The following is a 21037-nucleotide window of genomic DNA, read 5'->3' as shown; positions in this document are numbered from 1 at the left end:
ACAATTTATTTCTATCCCCTTTATAAAACATCAAAATACTGTAATAGAGAAGTAAATAAAGAAAAAAAGAAAAGGCAAAACACAAACAAAACTATAACATAGGAAGTAGAAAAAGAATTTACACATAATTCAACAAAACTACAGCATAAGAATTAATAAAATGACACACCTCTGATGAGTCCATTTTCACAGTGATACAAAAAAAACCTGTATTTCTTGTCGATGTTTTCTTGATCAACAGGGGAAGGTAGAGAAGATACTTACAATATCTGAAGAGCTGTTGATGAATAACAATACATGGGAAACAGATCGTTCTTTACTTAGTCAATGCTACTGCGTTGACTGTGAAATCTTTCTTTCTTAGGTGAATTTAACTATCTTTTCATGACTTACCATACAGCCTCAAGTTGTGGGGTGAAACCGTGGCGGTTGCTAACGATGCCAGGGAATCCAAAATAACCCAATAGTGGCCCTGATTTTGTCTAGAGTTAAACCTGAGGCAATATCAATATTGCCATTAACGAAATGAAAGTCGTTAGATGGCGCTCCCAATTTTTTTTTTTGCTTTCTCGTATAGTTAGTTAGGGCTCTTAAGCCCGGAGCCAAGAGTTTCAAGCACTGAATCTGGCACAACATTAACAGGGACGATATGTTCCATCTACCGGAAACTCTTAATTAGACCCGACGCTATTTTTTGAATAAAGGTAAGCAAAAAATTTGTAGTTATTTTGAATACTCAATTTTCAAGCTTTAAAAAACTTACATTTTGGAACCTTTCTCGGCTTTTCTCAATTTTAGAAGCTCGACGAAAGAAAATAAAATGAAGGAAGACGGGATGCATAAAATTCAAATAAATGCAAACAAATTAAAATGTTCATTTCATATGTAAAAAAACAAATTTAAGACACCAGTTCTTAAAAAGGTCGAATAAATAGTACTATTACGTTATCTAACCATCTCAAGATAGAGAATGACCTTATGGTTAAAAGTCGAAGCCATTAGTATGATCGGCGAAAGAGAACTGCGGCCTTGACAAACCGCATTTGATGCCAAAGTTTTATGCTCATGCCAATATTTGTGGTTTTCCAAGATTGAGAGAAAAAAAAACTTGAAAAATGACGAGTAAATAATTATTTCTTATACCCTCTGGAAATAGCCACATGAGAAAAAATTGGAAAAATTAAGAGTTTATTAACACGGAATTCAAGCCTTTTCCCAGCTTTGCAGTTGCTTCTTCAGTAATCAGATCGATGAACTGGTTCTTAATTCCTCAACTTTAGGTATCTTCTTTTCGTCACAAATTATAATTTTTCAAGAATTGAAAATTGGCGTGACATTTCAAAAACCAGTATCAAACAGTTCGTGGTAACGAACTGTAAGTAAGGAGCGACCCGGCTCAATGGTAACCGAAACTCTAAAAAACGGAATTTTGGTACCAATAGATACATCAAAAGAATCAGATTTTAATTCTGATTTTAAATATATAAGTTTCATCAAGTTTAATATTACCAATCAAAAGTTATGCGCCTGAGAAAATTTGGCTGATTTTCGAAAAAAGGGGGAAAGACCCCCTAAAAGTTATAGAACTTTAATGAAAATTACACCATCATATTCAGCGTATCAGAGAACCATACTGTAGAGGTTTCAAGCTCCTATCTACAAAAATGTGGAATTTTGCATTTTTTGCCAGAAGAAAGATCACGGGTGCGTGTTTATTTGTTTTTTTTGTTTTTTTTTTTCCCCAGGGGTAATCATATTCACCGAGTGGTCCTAGAATATTGAAAGAGGGCTCATTGGAACGGAAATTAAAAGTTCTAGTGCCCTTTTTAAGTGACCAAAAAAAATGGAGGGCAACTAGGCCCCCTCCCACGCTCATTTTTTTCTCAAAGTCACCCAATTAAAATTTTGAGATATCCATTTTGTTCAGCATAGTCGAAAATCTAATAAATATGTCTTTTACGATGACTTAATCCTCCACAGTTCCCAGGGTAAAGGCTGAAAGTTATGAACTTTGCCCATTGACCACATTTTTTATTGTTTTTTGGGAAGTATACAGACATTTTCAGGAAGATTTTTTTTCTGGTGGGGGGGGGCTGGAGGAGGGGATTACTCGGGAGAATCTTTCCGTGGAGGATGTTTCTTTGGGGCAAGGGACATTTCTATGAAGGGGGTGCCAGATTTCCATGCATTATTTAAAAAACGATCAGAAATTAAATTAAAAAAAACCAGTTTTTTCAACTGAAAGTAAGAAGCAACATTAGAACTTAAAATGAACATAAATTATTACGTATATGAGGGGGTTCTCCCCCAAGTCAATACCTCGCTCTTTACGCTACAGTTTTTTTTAGTGCTTTCAAAAGAGCTATCTATTATAATTAAACGGCCTTTTTGATTATGGTTTTTTTTAATAAATATTTTTTTTTACTTCTAACATTACGTGCATGTTATTGAATAAGGGTAAATCCTCCGCATACAAGTAACAACATATACGTAATAAAAAAAAACAATAAAAAAAACAAGCGATAGCCTACGGTTCAATAGTAGCCTAATCGAAACTTTTAAAAACGGAACTATAATGTCAATAAATGTATCAAAAGAATGGGCTTATAATGCTGATTCTAAATATATGAATTTTATTAAGTTTAGTATTACTCATCAAAGGCTACGAGCCTGAGAAAATTTACCTGATTTTTTAAAGAGGGGGGAAATATCCCCTAAAAGTGAAAAAATTTTAATGAAAATCACACCGTCAGATACAGCGTATCAGAAAACCCTATAACATAGGTTTCAAGCTCATATCTGCAAAAATCTGCAACTGTGTATTTTTTGCCAGAAGAAAAATATACGAATATAGAAGTTCGTTACGTAAGTTAATTTGTAAATTACGTCAGAACCAAATTTAGAGACAGCCATTTAGCAAAAGAAAAGTACATTTTTTATGAAAATTTTGTTTACTTATTCAATGCCGGCGAGCCAAAATAAAAGCTGCATTAACTGAAAAAAGGTCAGAAATTAAATAAAAAAGACAAGTTTTTTAAACTGAAAGTAAGGAGCGAAATTAAAACTTAAAACGAACAGAAATTATTCCGTATATGAAAGGGGCTGTGCCCTCCTCAACGCCTCGCTCTTTACGCTAAAGTTTTTATTGTTTAAAAAAAAGAGTTGTGAAAAAGTCAAACATTAGCGTGAAGAGCGAGGCGTTGAGGAGGGCACAGCCCCTTTCATATACAGAATAATTTCTGTTCGTTTTAAGTTTTAATGTCGCTCCTTACTTTCAGTTTAAAAAACTTGTTTTTTTTATTTAATTTTTAATTGGAAGGAACGACTCCTGCATCCCTAGTCCATCAAATTAATAACTTTGTCTCTATCGATATAGTATTTCAAAGCAGCTGATTTTATCAAGGGGATAATTTTTTATTCATTTGAAGTTTGTCAGTCTACAAATTAATTTGTCTTTTTTAAGGGTGTTTTACACACACATTTATGTTTAAGTTTACAGAAATATCAAACAGTTCGTGGTAACGAACTGTAAGTAAGGAGCGACTCGGCTCAATAGTAGGCTAACCAAAACTCTAAAAAACAAAATTTTGATACCAATAGATACATCAAAAGAATCAGATTTTAATGCTGATTTGAAATATAAAAGACTATAATTTCATCAAGTTTAGTCTTACCAATCAAAAGTTACGCGCCTGAGAAAATTAGCCTGATTTTTGAAAAAAGAGGGAAACAGCCCCTAAAAGTTATAGAACCTTAATGAAAATCACACCATCAGATTCAGTGCATCGGATAACCCTACTGTAGAGGTTTCAAGCTCCTATCTGCAAAAATGTGGAATTTTGTATTTTTTGCCAGAAGAAAGATCACCGATGCGTGTTTATTTGTTTTTTGTTTGTTTGTTTTTTTTCTCCAAGGGTGATCGTATCAACCAAGTGGTCCTAGAATATCGTGGGAGGGCTCATTCAAACGGAAATTAAAAGTTCTAGTGTCCTTTTTAAGTGACCAAAAAATGGAGGGCAACTAGGCCCCCTCCCACGCTCATTTTTTTCCCAAAGTCACCTGATCAAAATTTTGAGATAGCCATTTTGTTCAACATGGTCGAAAATATGATAAATATGTCTTTTAGAACGACTTAACCTCCCTAAAGCCTCCGAGGGGTGGGCTGAAAGTTATGAACTTTACTCAATGTTTACATATAGTATTGGTTATTGGGAAGTATACCGACGTTTTCAGGGGGATTTTTTCTGGTAGTGGGGGGGGGGGGGTCAGGGGTTATGTGGTAAGATCTTTCCAAAGAGGCAAATTTTGTTTTAATTATTCATGTCCGGTGAGCCAAAATCAAAACCTGCATTAATTAAAAAATGTTCAAAAATTAAATAAGAAAAAACAAGTTTTTTTTAACTGAAAGTAAGGAGCAATATTAAAACTTAAAACAAACAGAAATTATCCCGTATATGAAAGGGGCTGTCCCCTTCTCAACGCCTCACTCTTTACGCTTAAGTTCGACTCTTTCTGACAACGCTATTTTTTAAACAAGAAAAACTTTAGCGTAAAGAGCGAGGCGTTGAGGAGGGGACAGCTATTTCATATACGTACTAATTTCTGTTCGTTTTAAATTTTAATGTTGCTCCTTACTTTCAGTTAAAAAAACTTGTTTTTTTTTATTTAATACAAACAAAGCACGGATTTGACAGGGAACCAAAAGTAGCCAAACTTGACCCTTGGGTGGCTTCTCCACCTAGCTCAATCACCTACTTAAAGTTCTTCGTTAGACCCGTAGGCAAGCATGGTTGCCCACTTTATGTTCAGGTTTTCACAGCTCCTTGGAAATGATCCAAAGGATTCACAAGAGAACTAATAAGGTTTGTTGTAGCAACACCTAAGATCACCAATAACCTTTAAAGACATGGTTTGATCTGGGACAAATGACTGAGTTTCATATGTGCATCCACTCAACTTCTTCTGCAGAGCTTCCTTTTCTTTGTGTCAATATCTGCCAAAAGTATCAAGGCAAAAACGTAGGTATACAGCTAGCTATGTTTACCAAATGGTTTAAACAGCTAGTTAAGTTTACCCGATGGGGTAAACACCAAGGAAAGCGTACTTAATTTTTTGTTTGTTTGCTGCCGCATATTCATTTGGAGCTGGCTGGAATGGGAGCATCATCCAATCAGAGCTGCCTGTTGATATAAAAAAAAGAGGGGATTGGCGTGTACTATTGGTTCTGCTACCCTCTTGTTAATTCAAAGCGCCAGATAATAATCGCTATTCGTCTCTACAGACCTTGTTTGAAAAAAGTTTATTATATATTTATTACTGACGTCTCCAGAGCCAAATTTAGTGGGGAATTTAGATTATTTGGCTGATTCCCTCTCCGTCAAGCAGTACCGTTGCAAGCCTATGCAAATAACGTAAAATGGGTGGCTCTTTTTTTCTTATGGTACTTCTAATTTTTTTTCTTATGGTACTTCTTGACCGAAACGGAGTACTTTTTTGGTGCTACTTTTAGCTGGCTCTATGAAAAAGGGAATTTTACCTGAAGAAGAGTCACTTCTTTAGTGATATTAACTAAAAAAAACAAGTTTTTTTTAACTGAAAGTAAGGAGCGACATTAAAACTTAAAACGAACAGAAATTATTCCGTATATGAAAGGGGCTGTCCTCTCCTCAACGCCTCGCTCTTTACGCTAAAGTTTTTTATTGTTCTAAAAAATTAAGTTGTGAGACAGAGTCAAACTTTAGCGTAAAGAGCGAGGCGTTGAGGAGGTGACAGCCCCTTTCATATACGGAATAATTTCTGTTCGTTTTAAGTTTTAATGTCGCTCCCTACTTTCAGTTAAAAAAAACTTGTTTTTTTTTTAGTTAATTTCTGAACGCTTTTGATTTAATGCAACTTTGTTTTTGGCTCACCGTACATGAATAATTAAAACGAAATTCGCATATTAATTTTCCTTTTTTGGCTAATTGGCTTTCTCGAAATTTTGTTCTGACGTAACTTACGAATTAACTTATGTAACGAATTTTTATATTCGTATGTTTTTATTACGTATACTAGGGAGTTCGCTCCCTTGTCAATACCACGCTCTTTGCGTTAAAGTTAGAATTTTTTTCGACTCACAAAACCCTGAATCACAAAGGTCGGTTAATTATAATAAATAACTCTTTTGAAAGTAATAAAAAAAACTTTATCTAAAAGAGCGAGGTAATGACGAGGGGGTGAATCCTCTCATATACGTAATTATTTCTGTTTGTTTGAAACTTTAATGCTGCTCCTTGTTGAAAAAAACTTGTTTTTTCATTTAGTTTCTGATCGTTTTTTAAATAATGTTGGGAAATCTCTTCATAGAAACGTCCCTTACCCCAAGGAAATATCCTCCATGGATAGATCCTCCCCCATAACCCCTACTCTGACCCCGACCCCCAACTAGAAAAAAATTCCTCTTTAAAACGCCTGTATACTTCCAAGAAAATATCCTCTATGGAAAGATCCTCCCCCGTAACCCCTACTCTGACCCCGACCCCCCACTAGAAAAAAATTCCTCCTGAAAACGCCTGTATACTTCCCAATAACCAATACTATATATAAACAATGGGCAAAGTTTATAACTTCCAACCCTTCCCCCGGGAACAGTGGGGGATTAAGTCATCCTCAAATACATATTTATTAGATTTTTGACTATGCTGAACAAAATGGCAATCTCGAAATTTTATTGGGTGACTTTGGGAAAAAAATGAGCGGGGAAGGGGGCCAAGTACGCCAAGTTTCCCTCCAGTTATTTTGGTCACTTAAAAAGAGCACTAGAGATTTTAAATTCTGTTCGAGTGAGCCTTCTCACGATATTCTAGGACTACTGGGTCGATACGATCATCCCTAGGAAAAAAAAAACAAATAAACACGCATCCGTGATCTTTCTTCTGGCAAAAAATACAAAATTCCACATTTTTGCAGATAGGAGCTTGAAACTTCTATAGTAGGGTTCTCTGATACGCTGAATCTGATGTTGTGGTTTTCAATAAAGTTCTATGACTTTTAGAGGTTGTTTCTCTCCTTTTTCGAAGATAAGACAACTATTCTCAGGCGTGTAACTTTTGACAGGTAAGACTAAACTTGATGAAATTTATATACTGAAACTCAGCATAAAAATTTAATTCTTCTGGTGTATCTATTGATATCAAAATTCCGTTTTTTAGAGTTGCGGTTACTATTGAGCCGGGTCGCTCCTTACTTACAGTTCGTTACCACGAACTGTTTGATTGCATTAAATTTAGTCTTGTATATAGCAAAGAGATCGGTAGTTAAACCGAGAGATACGTTTTTACATGACAAAATCGTTCAAATTCTTCTACGGAAAGTTGTTTAGGTTTACAATTATACACGAAAAAAAAAAACGTACTTTGACGTTGACAGCATTATTTCACGTTTGATCAGCGTACTTTCTAGTTGTTGGATTAGCGTGAAAATACAATTTTTGAGTGTATAGGTACTTTTGCCGTATTTTTACATTCATCGAATATATGTTTAAACTCGTTCAGTGTACTGGGAGGAGCTAATGACAATCAACTCTTGCGCTTATCAACTCTTGAGAAAATGGGTCATACCACGGGGCATTACCGATGCAAAAATATTAAGAAAGGGGGTCCTGCGGGTTTTTGATCTATTGAGATTAAAAGCTAAACAAACGAAGACCTTTCACTTGTTGTTGTGGACTTATTTCTGAAAGGTAAGTTCTTTTGATTTTTTTTTTTACTTTTATACAAGTCTTATGCACTTTGCAGATAGAATGGTGCTTCTTTTGGCTATCTTGGAAAGAGGTTAGGTTAGGAAAATGAAAGTTTCAGGGATGCGTCTACAGGCTAAAGAATGTACCGGGAAGGTGTTTTGAAGTATTTACCTCCACTCCGCCCTCTAGAGGATCCTAACTTTTGATGACCTTTAAAAATCTGTGTGTTATAAAAGTGAAACCTATTTAAATAAATCTTCTGCTTAAATAAAGTACAACAAAATTCTTTTCAGCTTCACAACTTTGCTCAATCCCAATTTATAAAGTTTTAAATATATCCAAATATAATACCTAAGTAAAAAAAAAACATTGATACTGCTCAACATTCTACTAAAATAACATGAATTGCTACCTGTCATGCTGTAAAATTTTAGAAGCCTCTAGAGACAAAAAGAGTGGAGGTAGGTACTTCAAAATACTTTCCCGGGACATACTCTAGCCTGTAGACCTATCCCTGAAAGTTTCTTTTTTCTAGCTTAAGCCCTTTCCAAAATAGCCAAATGTAGCTAAAGTAGCATTTTACCAATAGAAATAAACAATGCTCTCAGAGTTTCTAGGCGTTTACCCCTTCCTATAAAATATCCAGCGGTGTGTAATATTCAACGGGGGGTTTTTTCCGGGGGGGGGGGGGTAAACGCTAGGGATCACCCCCAGTACAGTGGCGTCAAATTTTGAAATCAAAAGGGAAAGGGGATTCTTATCAGAAAACATTTTTATATTACACTATTAATATACATAAAAATTCTATAGAAAAGATTTTCGTGTTTCTTTCCATTTTTATACATGTTGTCAAATAGTAATTAGATAATATATTTATACGACTTCAAATAGATTGTAGGATTGTACTAATATAAATTAAGCAAATTAATTGACATTTGAGTTTCGCGGTAGCTTCATGAGGAGGTACGGGATAGAAGTCATACACAAAGGAGCATTGGCCTTCGGGTCCCGGCTCCTTCCAATGTGATATTATATGATAATCAAATCCAATATTTTACGGGTGGCGCCTTATCTTCATAAAGAAGTGTAACATAATGGAATTGTCTTATTTTTATTCTCTAAAAAAAAATCATGTGATTCAGAATTCAATCCTCCATTTGAGCGTATCAGCCACTTCCCCTGGAAGCTCCAGTCAGGAAATTAGAAAATTCCGGAATTTCCACATTGCATCCCACACTAAACCACGAAATTGCAAAAGTTTTCACATACTTTAGTATATTAGAAGTATTCTAGTAGAGTCAAATTTCAGAAATTCTTGTTCACTAAAAGTTTTTTCTGCACCTTCATCTGTATGTCAAATTTGAAACATATGAAAGGTGTTTTGGCTTCTACAGTACTAATGGGAGCTGTTCTGTCTTTCTGTTTTAGCCTACCTTCCAATAAAATGGCTTAAATACATTGCTTTGTTGACTTCTTTTTTTTTTTTTAGAATGAGCTTTAGCTTAGTTTAACAGGTTGGGCCACAAGTCACCATACAGAAATAAACTAACGATGTTTCTTTCAGAAACCCTTTATTCATAGAACATGCTCTGTATGGTTATGAATATTTTGGATGTGCATTACAATATTTTGTCATACTCTTGATGAACATAGATTATCAAACCATGATCTGCTGCAAAAATATAAGCATTTTTTCTATTTGCTTTATTACTTTTTCATTCCTGTTTAACTTTCTACTCAACAGAACATGATAGGAATATCAAGTTACAAATAAAGGACGTGATTCTCTATGGAAAAGGGGGGGGGGTGCGCACCGAGAAGTTGATAAAGCTATATTTTTCAGTTTTGTATATTTTCTAACTTCATTGCAAATATCATCTTGATGGAATCAAATTGCAAAACTTCATGGCAAATCCTAGTTTGTTCATTTTGTTCATTGGAACTTACAGCCTGCGAGAATATACAGTTTATGTTAAACTGCATGCCATTCTGTTGGCATCTCGTTGTGCCATACCCAACTCCTATCAGGCATTCGGTTGGCACAACATACTTGCTACTCATCTAGATTCCCACTCAGAAACGGAAAAGGCTGCTATTAAACTAGTGCCTATTGAGACTGCAATCAGATTTCCCTGCAGTATAAGTTGCTGTCAATCAGAGTTTGTGAGGAGAGACCTCCTGTTTAGCCACCTCTACTCCAATATAAAAGATTCAGATGAAGTATCATGTCCTTTTAGAGGTTGTAGTAAGAAGTTCCAAGGACAGAGCTCCCTGCGGTCTCACATTTGCAGAGAACTAAAAAATAATAAGGCTTTAAACTACCTGAGCACTCCCCCTGACCATGATAAATAGTGTTTTGAAGAAAACAATGTGGCTTTAAACATTGTGAACACTTCTCCTGGCCCTAATAAAGATTGGATTGAAGAAAATGGATCTTCTAAGCGTCTTTAATCAAACATGATAGACATGACCAAGATGAATTAATGGCAGCTGATTAAGCAGCTACAAATAAAATATCAGGGTTGAGACAAACATCCTCAGGGGACTCGAGTATCCGGAATATGGAGCCTAGAAGGCAAGCACTTGCAGATGGGCTTGCTTTGCTTCTCCTTCGATTAGAATCAGAGAAACATGTAGCTGCCTCAACTGTTAGTATTATTATTGAGACCCTTAGGCTTCTCTTCACTGAGTCTCATGAAATTGTAGCAGAAGAACTTAAAGAATGTGTTGCTAAATGCGTCTCTTCTATTTTTCAGCCAGATTTGTTTAATAAAATATGTGATGAAATTGACTGTGATTATATGCAGGATTCTTTGCTGCTTGTTACAGACCCAGCCACTGGATCACTGAGATCTCAGTACATGAGAGACCAGTTTTTACAAGCTGCGGTACTGTGGTCCCTGAGTAAGTCATTATCGGAATTGATAAGTAAGGAAACAGAAGATTTATCCAAGTATTTTCAGTTGCAGTCACCTCGGAGAATCTTTTCAAACATAGAGGACTTCTTAGATTTCTGATGGATTGGTATTATACTTCAGCAAAAGGTGAATATAGAGACTTTTATGATAGTAACTGCTTCGCTTCTTTATATGCTTCTGATCCAGACATGAAGGAAAATGTGATATTTCTTCAGCTCTACCAAGATGAGGTACAAAAAAAAAACCCACTTAAAAAGTCTACATCAGGAAAGTACAGCACTCTAGCTTTTTATATGAGAGTTCTTGACTTCCCACCTTGGCTTCGAGCAAGGCTAGATCTAGTGCAGTTAGTTATGCTAGTGCTAGCATCGAACTTCAAGATCGTTGGTACTGAAAAAGTCTTCAAGAAGGTTGTGAATGAATTAGAGTTTCTTTGTACTGAAGACATTGTGATTGATGGGACAAGGTTCAAAATTATAGTTTTCTGTATATGTGGAGACAACTTGGGCTCGAATTTTATTGGGGGGTTCGTGAAATGCTTCAACCGAAATGTGCAGAATCCCTGCAGAATCTGCATTTTCTCTTGAAAAACTGCAACTAAAGACTATTGTAAATATCAGCTTCCTCTTAGAAGTAAAGAATCTTATGAGAAGTGTTTAAACAAGCTGCAACACCCAAATATTAGGAAACAGTTTGTGAATGGCGTGAAGTTTAATTCTAATTTCAGTGCCTTGCCCAACTTTCGTATGCATAGCCCATGACTAATATGAAACTGTTATGAAGCGGTAAACTGGAAAATGTTTGCAGCGCTTGATGCGTTGATGGTGTTTTCAAAGAATCAGAGATTAGTACTCGTGATGCCAGCTTGGACTTCAGGAATATAGATACTAAGGACAAGCATCCTCACTTCTCGAGTCATTTAAAGGACCGTGAAGATAATACAATCAAAAATTTGGTATTTCCTCGCCAGTTTCCTCTAATACTTGGCCATTTAGTTTCAAGAAAGGCTGAAAACGAATGTTGGTCCCTAATGTTGCTGATAAGGAAAATTGTATTACTTGTGTCAATTCGGAGGTTTACAGACATGCTTATTGCAAATTTAGGTTTTATAATAATAATGTATCTTTAATTGAAAGCAAAATTACTTGAGGATGATGAAAATAGGTTCAAGGACAATACAGTGCAATCTTTTCCTGTGTATGTGCAAACACTGAGCCCCCAAATTCACTATTCAACTGTTCAGTTTGAATCAAGATACATATATTCTAAAACGGTTGCTAAAATTGCATCCTCAACTAGAAATTTGACCCTGACACTGACCCAGACGTACCAAAAGTTCCAAAATTACCTGTTTCTTTCAAATATTATGTGTCAATAAATTAGCTGTACAATTTCCAAGAATGGAAAGCTGAAAAACACTCGCTACTTGACACGGTTTTCCGATAGGATGGGGAAAGACAAAAGCTTAGTCCAGGAGCTCATTTTCAAGGGTGTCGTCTATAAGAAAAGACTTTATGTGATTAGTAATCTGACAGACTCAGCTGTAGAAGCTGCTGAAATAGTGGATGTGGTTAGGTCGCTCCGACAGTTCTTTCTCATTCTGTCAAGGAAATCGCTAAGCTATGATCAAGAGCTGGCGTATCTTTACTGCGACTCTGAAGAGAGCTCCACTCTTGTTTGCTGGAACATTATCGAAGTACCTGATTTTGTTCTTGATCCTACATCATCTTATCTCATTCGTGGAAGGTGTTATCTGTCGTTTAGAGCTTTGTTTTGAAGGTGTGTATGATTGTTAAAATTATATGCTAGCTGTCCTGCCTCAAGACAATGTATTTGAGGCAGGATGAGAGAGATGGTCATTGGATGATGTGTCAGCACATCATATCCATAATTTCAAGTTCAAGACAAGGTGTTTCGAATTTAGAAAGCCGAAATATTCTTTCTCTTTTTTGCCTGTTAAACTCATCTTGGACTTTTTATGGGAGGAGATGGTTGCGTTTGCAAATCGAATACTTCTATAATAGGAATTTTTTCTTTTTTCTGGTTATCTGTGTTATTAACTTTGAATTTCAGAACGCCTTAATCTTTTGGATGTTTCGGGAAGCAATGCTTTCTTGTTCAATTTGAAAGGTTACTGTGCCATCTACGTCTTGCTCTAACTGCTGTCTTCTTCTAGGTGTAATAGATGTACATATCGGTAAGCAGAGCATCCATCCCAAAGACATCATCGCTCTATTTTACAATTATCCCATCTTCGTTTGATATTTGCATAGTTCAAGATTCTTTGTGGTCTTATCTGGGAGTGTTTATTCAAAATGGATTTTTTGTTAGTAAAGACTATGATATTGGAATATCAGCAACAGAAAAGGGTTATTTCAGCCATGGGTTAGGAGGAGCTCTTTTCAAAGGGTAAATAAATTCTTAAGTGAAATAGCCTTAACTTGTAAATAGCATTGATACATTTTTTTTTTGTTTTATTTTATTTAGAATATTACTTGACTGGAAATCATTAGTGAAAATGCTTTATATTTTATTTGTCAATGCTTCTGTTCCATGCTTGATTTGCAGGAAGTTTGTATTATATTTTGGGATGATTTAATTGAACTTGCGACTTAAGCAGAAAAATCTATCAACTTTCATTTAGCTATTAAGGGCAAGTGCGACGTGGCTGATCTTATGGTATATTTTGACAAAATATTAAATTCTTTGTATTTCCTGAATATGTAGGAAAATGGAACGTTTTAAGGTATCATTGACTTGTTTTATGAGGGGTTAACTAAAAAAAGCGTTTCATTCTTACTTAAAGTAGTGAGCAAAATAAAAACTTAAACCAACATTAAAAATTAAAAATTAAATTCTGAATCTACTAAAAGCCACAAGATGGGCTTTCACTTCGAAGTTTGACTGTTTTCACTAAGAAGCAAGCTTTTTTTTACATATTATTGATGAGTTTTAGATTCCATCAAATTTTGCAAGTTGTAACTTTTGCTTCGAGCATGCAATCCTTTGCTTGTAACAAGACCTTAACTCCCCAAAATTTGGATAAATCATTCGTAAGTCTCAGCTTAAAATAAAAACTCTCACCCCACTCCTTCCTGACTCCTGCATAAGACTTCAGAGAAACTGAGCTATCTTTTTGTGTCTATTATGTCTGTATTTCCTGGCCTCCTTAAACTCTGCTGGACTAATTTTGCAACCTGTTCTACCTCCATCTTGCTAAAACTAACATAGCCTACTATAATTTTAAATCGCTTTTACTTGATATAACCAAGGAGTCATCCCTCTCTTATATTCTGGGACTTCCTCTGAAAATAGCATCCTGTCTTCGCTAATGCCGTCGCTGGAGATATTGTTAGTCACAGTTCGACCTATCATGAATACTCTAAATAATGATATTATTTTCCCACTGAATAATTACTTTCTGTTACAAAGAACCCTTCCTGAATGTAGTAGCCTTATGAACTATCTTTGCAGGTATGTTGCCAAGATGGAACCAGTGAAGAAAGCTCTCCTACCAGCAAGAGTCAGGGAATTTTTAAGCAAACTTAAAAATAATTTTTCTTGTTTTTATTGTAATTTCTTAGTCAAATATTTTTGATATTGATTATATTGAGTTATATATTTATATTGAATCATAAAGAAATAATTGGATTCGTTTGTCTTTTTCCGTAGTATTTGGTCTGATGGTCGTGTTTTCAAGTTGATACCAATTAGTCAAGAGTGATAGGCCAAGACTGTTTATGCTTTTTTTTCGTCATGTAGTTGGTTTCCGTATGTAGTTTCTAGTATACAAGGCAGGAGCAACTGCGCTGGACATAGTAGAGGTTTTGCTTTGCAAGTTTCCCTTTGAATTTAAGCTTTGTATGGTACGATGGATCAAGATCGTTTGACACTTTTTTCTACTGCCATTTGACTTGATATTTTCCCCTAAAATCTGGATCAGTGTTTAAATCCAGCCTTTCAAACAGTTCGTGGTGACAAACTGTAAGTAAGGAGCGACCCGGCATATTAGTCACTGAAACTATAAAAAATGAAATTTTGATACCAATAGAGACATCAAAATAATTGTTTTTTTTTTTGCTGATTAAAAATATATAAGTTACGAGCCTGAAAAAGTTTGCCTTATTTTCGAAAAAAGGGGGAAACATCCCCTAAAAGTGATAAAATCTTAATAAAATTACACCATCAGATCAAGTGTATCAGAAAACTGTTCTTTAGAGGTTTTAAGCTTCTATCGGCAAAAATGTGTATTTTTGTATGTTTCGCCAAAAAAAAAAACCCGGATGCGGGTTTATTTTTTTTTTTTTTTTCTTTCCATGGGTGATCGTATCGATCCAGTGGTGCTAGAGTATCGCGTGAGGGCGCATTCGAACGGAAATTAAAAATTTTAGTGTCTTTTTAAATTACTAAGAAACTGGAGGGCAACTAGAATCCCCTATGCTTTTTTTCTCAGTCACACGATCAAGATTTTAAAATAACCATTTGGTTCAGAATAGTCGAAAATTCAATAACTAAGTCTTTAAACATGACTTAATCCCCCAAAGCCCCTCAGGGGAGGGCTGCAAGTTATGAACTTAGCCCATTGTTTACATATAGTATTTATTATTTGGAAGTATCCCGACGTTTTCTGGGGGTTTTTTAATCAGGGGGGGTCGGGGGAAGGGGATTACGTGGGACGATATTTTCAGGGGGGAAGGGATATTTCTATGAAGGGAGCGCCGGATTTCCAAGCATTATTTAAAAAACGACCAGAAATTAAGCTAAAAAAATAAGTTTTTTCAACTTAAAGTAAGGAGCAACATTAAAACTTAAAACGATCAGAAATTATTACGTATATGAGGAGGTTTACCCCCTAGTCAATACCTCGCTCTTTACGCTAAACTTTGTTTTAGTACTTTCAAAAGAGCTATCTATTTTAATTAAACGGCCTTTGTGCTTCAAGGGTCATTCTTAAAGAATTGGAATTCGAACTTAATCGTAAAGAGCTAGGTATTGACTAAGGGGCGAACCCCATCATATAGATAATAATGTTGCTTCGTTTCAAGTTTTAATGTTGCTCCTTACTTTCAGTTGAAAAAGCTGTTTTTTTGTGTTTAATACTATAGGATTCGATTGTGGTACACCAGTCAAACTACTGTTTTCCAGTCGTTTGACAAACTGTTTGCAATTTGAACCGAGTTAATTGTAATACAGCTGTTATATTATATATTAATTTTAAAAATTATTGAACAATAATTTTGGTTTCAACATTAGTTACACTATATTAATTTTGTGATTAATCAAATTCCAAAAGCTGCCGTCCAAAATTTCAAGCCGGGTACATCCCTGCTCCAAAAAAGTTATTTAGTCCTGACCCCAAAAAATCACGTGCAGACCCCCCCCTCCCATATAAACTTGTATGGGTTGCCTCACCCCTAACGACTAATCATTATCCATTTAAGCTAAAGGAGCGCAATTGTACGCCAAAAAATCAAGACGCGGAGGTTTCTTTGATAGGTAGAAATGAAACTGGAAGGCCACGCCTCTCACGTCGAACTAACAAAAAATTACGCTAAATGACTGTAGTTTCGCAACAGAAAAGGGTTATTTTATGTTGAAAAATTTTAATATCAGGATCGCAGGGATTGGCTGTAACGAATACAGTGGGTCCGCCCATAACGTTAAATCAGTCACAATGTACGCTACAATATCTTATTTTTAACCCTCTGACAGAAACACGCTGAATTAGCGTCTGTTAGTAAAAGTACACTTTTTTAGCATAAGGCCCACTTGTTGCACCATAATTTAGCGTAAAAGTACGAACGGATTTTTTACCGTGTATACAAGACTTTGTTCTGACTGAACGGGTCAGATTTGAGATGATTCCCCAGTCAATATCACATTTTTGTTTGAATTCCATGCGTACTAATGTAAAAAGAAAAAAAAGTAAGAAAAACTAGTAACTGCTTTAACCCAAACATACCAACACTATTGGTTTATGGCCCTGCTGTTGGATGAAAACTATGCTAAAAACTCCAGAATAGCCTATTTAGACGGTTATTCACAACCAAATCATGGCTGTGGACGCTGTGGTGATAGCAGCAACCTAGTAGCCTAAACAGGGGCGTAATTCATTGGAGCCCATAAGCTGAATTTTAGGGGGGGCTTAACTGGTCTAATCGGCACTTCCAATGCTGTATAATAAAAATATTAAAACAAAAATATAAAATATAAGACAGCATCATTCAGCCAGGGGGGGGGGGCGGGATCTCCCCTCTGCCCCCTCCCCCATAAGGTCACCCATGGCTTAATTTGCTTTGGGGCAGGGGGCAACTGCCCCTCCCGGACCCTGGTCCCCTCCAACCCCAGGTTATCCCCCCCCAGCTGAAATTTAACTTGTTCAAAAACTAAGATAAGCCTTCAAAATTCAAGCATCCGCAGAAACGGGTCACTTTTCTTTACAATATCTTTGCCTTTATGGTACTATATGGCTAATTTTTTTGTTTTCACTGTCATTTTCACTTGATTTGGTAAAACATTTTCCAACTCCCCCCCCCCCAGGAATTCGACGAAATTACACCACTGCTAGTAAAAACCGGTACACGGCCTATAGTGACCAGAAGGTTAGCGTTAAAAAAAGAAAAGAAAAAAGTATGGTGAGAAGAAATTACTATTTAAAAATGATACAGGAATGGTAACAATTATGTCGGTTAATCATAAAAGATTATTGCAAAAACAAATTTACGGGAATTTTGAGAAAAAAGCCTGAAACTCAACGAAAATGGAGTCGACTTAAAATGAAAAGTATATCGTAGGAATCACTTAACAGGAGAATTACAGTCCACTACGAAAATGCCTTTTTTGCATAGGTAGCACCGATGTGTCTTTTCCCCTTTTTTTATTTCTGAAGAAATTGTATCGAACCAGCGGTCACAGCGTGTTGGAAGAGGGCTCATTGGATGGAGATCACTATATCTAGCCCTTATTTTAAGAAACAAAAGAGTTCTTGCCACATTAAAGCAATGTTTTCTGCCATTTTGTGCCACAAAATATCAATTCTTTGCCCAGAGAGGGCAAAATGGCGGGAAATTCGAGTTCTAACATAACCAATCGAGTTTTCATGGTGTAAAATCCTCAACTAGAGATTTTGAGCCACCTCCCATCTTGAAAACGAGGGAAAGAGGTTCTTTTTTAACTGTTATCTGTTATGATCAATTCGATACTATGGACCACTAAAGGGTGAATAATGAGGCGGAAACTTGATAAGGCAAAATTTGAAAACAGGTGACAAAATTGGTGTTTTTACTGGATTTAATGAAGTGTCAAATAGTTCATGGTAATGAACTATTTGAAAACTTAGGACTACATAATCAGTTAGATAGGTCAGTTAAGTTAGGATGTATACTCTTAATTATTTCTATTTTTCTGCTAGAACCACAATGTCACAATCGCAGAGAAGTGTTTAACAGCCCAAATAAAGTTACCGTCTCTAAAAAATTCGTCGTAATAACCCCATCGTAGAGTGCCATATAGTTTGCCATTTTGGAAAAGGCTAAGAAGCAAAACGAAGAAAAGCTAAGAAGCAAAACGAAGTTCCCATTGTAATTGCCATGGTCGAAAGTCTTTTACCGGAGATTTACAATTTTCCGTCTTGTGTACTTTCCGTCTCAACCCCCTTAGTAAGAAATAACTTAATGAAAAACATAATTTATTTCTTTTTAATTATCATGAAAATAACTGGATTTAATGAGTAAACTCTACAAGATACTCATTACAACATTTACCCCTGAAAACTGTTAATTTTGATGATGCTAAAAAAAAATACGTTCATTGTATTACTGCTAAAAGTGTTTTCAGATAAGATGAGATCTATTTGTAATTATATATATATATATATATATATATATATATATATATATATATATATATATATATATATATATATATATGTATATATATATATATATATATACATACATATATATATATATATATATATATATATATATATATATATATATATATATATATATATATATATATATATATATATATATATATATATATATAATTACAAATAGATTACAAATAGTATGCGTCGTCTGGATTTGCGTAGACATATAGCAATCACCATGTTATTTGCGGAGACATATAGCAATTTCTACGTTATTCTATAGAAGCTCTTCACCTTTTCAAAGAGATTCAGAGCTCCCTCACATGGCATATGGAATTCTATGGAAGCTATAGCAAGGACTGGTTTGGTGGGTATGGTCTGGTTTGGTGGATGTAGTCTGGTTTAGTTTTTCAAAGAGAGTGAGTATTTGACATTTTTGCAAAAAGGGATTCGCAAATTGGACACTTTGAACGATATTAATTAATGTTTTGAATAATAGGAGTTTGAATGATTCTAATTAGTGATTGGATTGTATGAAGGGGGAGAAAAAAAAAGATTAAACTGATTAGCAGTTAAGGTAACCCTGAAGGAGTTTTTAACTCAGGTATTTGTTATAAATTTGAAGCATCATCAGTCTATGAAAATGGCTAACGACGATGGAATGACATTGTGACTTGACCTAGCTTTACCTTTCCGATGTGGTCTGTATAATACACAAGTGATGTTTGATAAGTATTGCCAATTTAAAATAGGATCTAACGTTCCCTTCGGTCCCTCATGTCTGAGGGCAAGAATGGGGAAGGGTAAAGTTTACAGGGAAAAAAAAAATAACTAATACTAGAAAATAAACGGGATCTGCCACAATGGACTGGCTAAGAGTCCCTTCTTTCCAACATGTCTGAGGGCCAAGAAGGGAGATAGGGAGTTAATTTAAGAAGGACAAACAAAAAAACTAAGGATTGAAAATAAACAGGATCTGCCTCAAGGGGAAGGCTCAAAGATCCTTCGTTCCTCCATTTCTGAGGGGCAGGAGAGGGAGAGGGGGAGTCGATTTCAGAGGGAAAATCAAAAATACTCAGAATCGAAAATAAACAGGATCTGTCTCATGGGCAAAGCTCAGAAGTCCTTCGTTCCTCCATTTCTGAGGGGCAGGAGAGGGTGGGGTTCAATTTTGGAGGGAAAACCAAAAATACTCAGATTAGAATATAATCGCGAATCTGCCTCATGGGGAAGACTCAGAAGCTCTTCGTTCCCTCTTTTCTGAGGGGCCGGAGAGGGGGGGGGTCAATTTTGGAGGGAAAACCAAAAATAATCAGAATCGAAAATAAATGAGATCGGCCTCAAGGGGAAGACTCAGAGGCCCTTCGTTCCCACATTTCTGAGGGCAGAAGAGGGAGAGCGGGAGTCAATTTCAGAGGGAAAACCAGAAATACTCAGAATCGAAAATAAACAGGATCGTATTTTTTTTTTTTTGGGGGGGGGTGGGGGCGATGACAGAGTGGATGTCTCAGACTAGTGATAGTGCTGTACTGTGGTACGAATTGCTTGAGAAAAACCCGGATGAATTATTTGAAAATAAAGTTTTAACAAGAAATGTCTGAAAAGTATTTTTTTTTGGAGGGTGGGGGCGATGACGGATTGGATGTCTCAGGCTAGTGATAGTGCTGTACTATGGTACGAATTGCTTCAGAAAAACTCAAATGAATTAGTTGAAAATAAAGTTTTAACAAGAAATGTCTGAAAAGTATTTTTTTGGGGGGGGGGGGATGGAGCGATGACAGATTGTTTCAGTTAAATGGAGTCAAGTTGCACGAGGGTTCAGTAGCACAAGGGCTCAGTTGTATGGGGTTTCGGTTATACAGGGGTTCAGTTACATGGGGGGTTCAGTTGCACGGGGGTTTAGTTAAATGAGGCTTGAGTTGCGCGGGGGTTGAGTTGCACGAGGGTTCAGTTGCATGAGGGTTCAGTTACATGCGGATTCAGTTACATGGGGATTAGTTAAATGCGGTTGAGTTGCATAGTCTCGTTGGAAAAAATTGGAGGTCATACTTAAACAGTTCTATTAAGAGCTATTGCTATGGAAATGGCTCATTTTTGAATTGAAACTATGCTTTTCTGACTGAAGATACACATTTGAATCAAAAAATGTGAAAATGTACACAATTGAAACAGAGAAGTATGTTTTGACGATATTTTCTATAATTTCGTCTGAAAAATAGGAGTTCACGCTTAAAAAGTTCTATTAAGAGCTATTTTTATGGAAATGGTTATGTACACAATTGAAACAGAGGAATGTGTTTTGACTGTATTTTCTATAATTTCGTCTGAAAAATAGGAGTTCACACTTAAAAAGTTCTATTAAGAGCTATTTTTTACGGAAATGGTTCATTTTTGAACAAAAACTAAGCTTTTCTGACTGAAGATATACATTATAATCAGAGAAATGTGTTTTGATAGTATTTTCTATAGTCTCATTGGAAAAAATTGGAGTTCATACTTAAACAGTTCTATTGAGAGCTATTGCTA

At 35.7% G+C, this 21037-nt stretch overlaps 1 protein-coding gene across 1 annotated transcript in view; it reads right to left on the bottom strand.

Moving 5' to 3' along the window:
- The window catches only part of LOC148942759 (cuticlin-1-like), a 166740-nt gene that overhangs the window by 23853 nt on the left and 121850 nt on the right, over positions 1–21037 (bottom strand). The gene's annotated exons all lie outside the window — the stretch shown is intronic.

Source organism: Artemia sp. Qi Xiang Cuo, chromosome 16, assembly GCF_049724085.1.
Source record: "Artemia sp. Qi Xiang Cuo chromosome 16, ASM4972408v1, whole genome shotgun sequence".
In the NCBI taxonomy this organism is placed as follows: domain Eukaryota; kingdom Metazoa; phylum Arthropoda; class Branchiopoda; order Anostraca; family Artemiidae; genus Artemia; species Artemia sp. Qi Xiang Cuo.
This window is presented reverse-complemented; position numbering and strand designations above follow the sequence as displayed.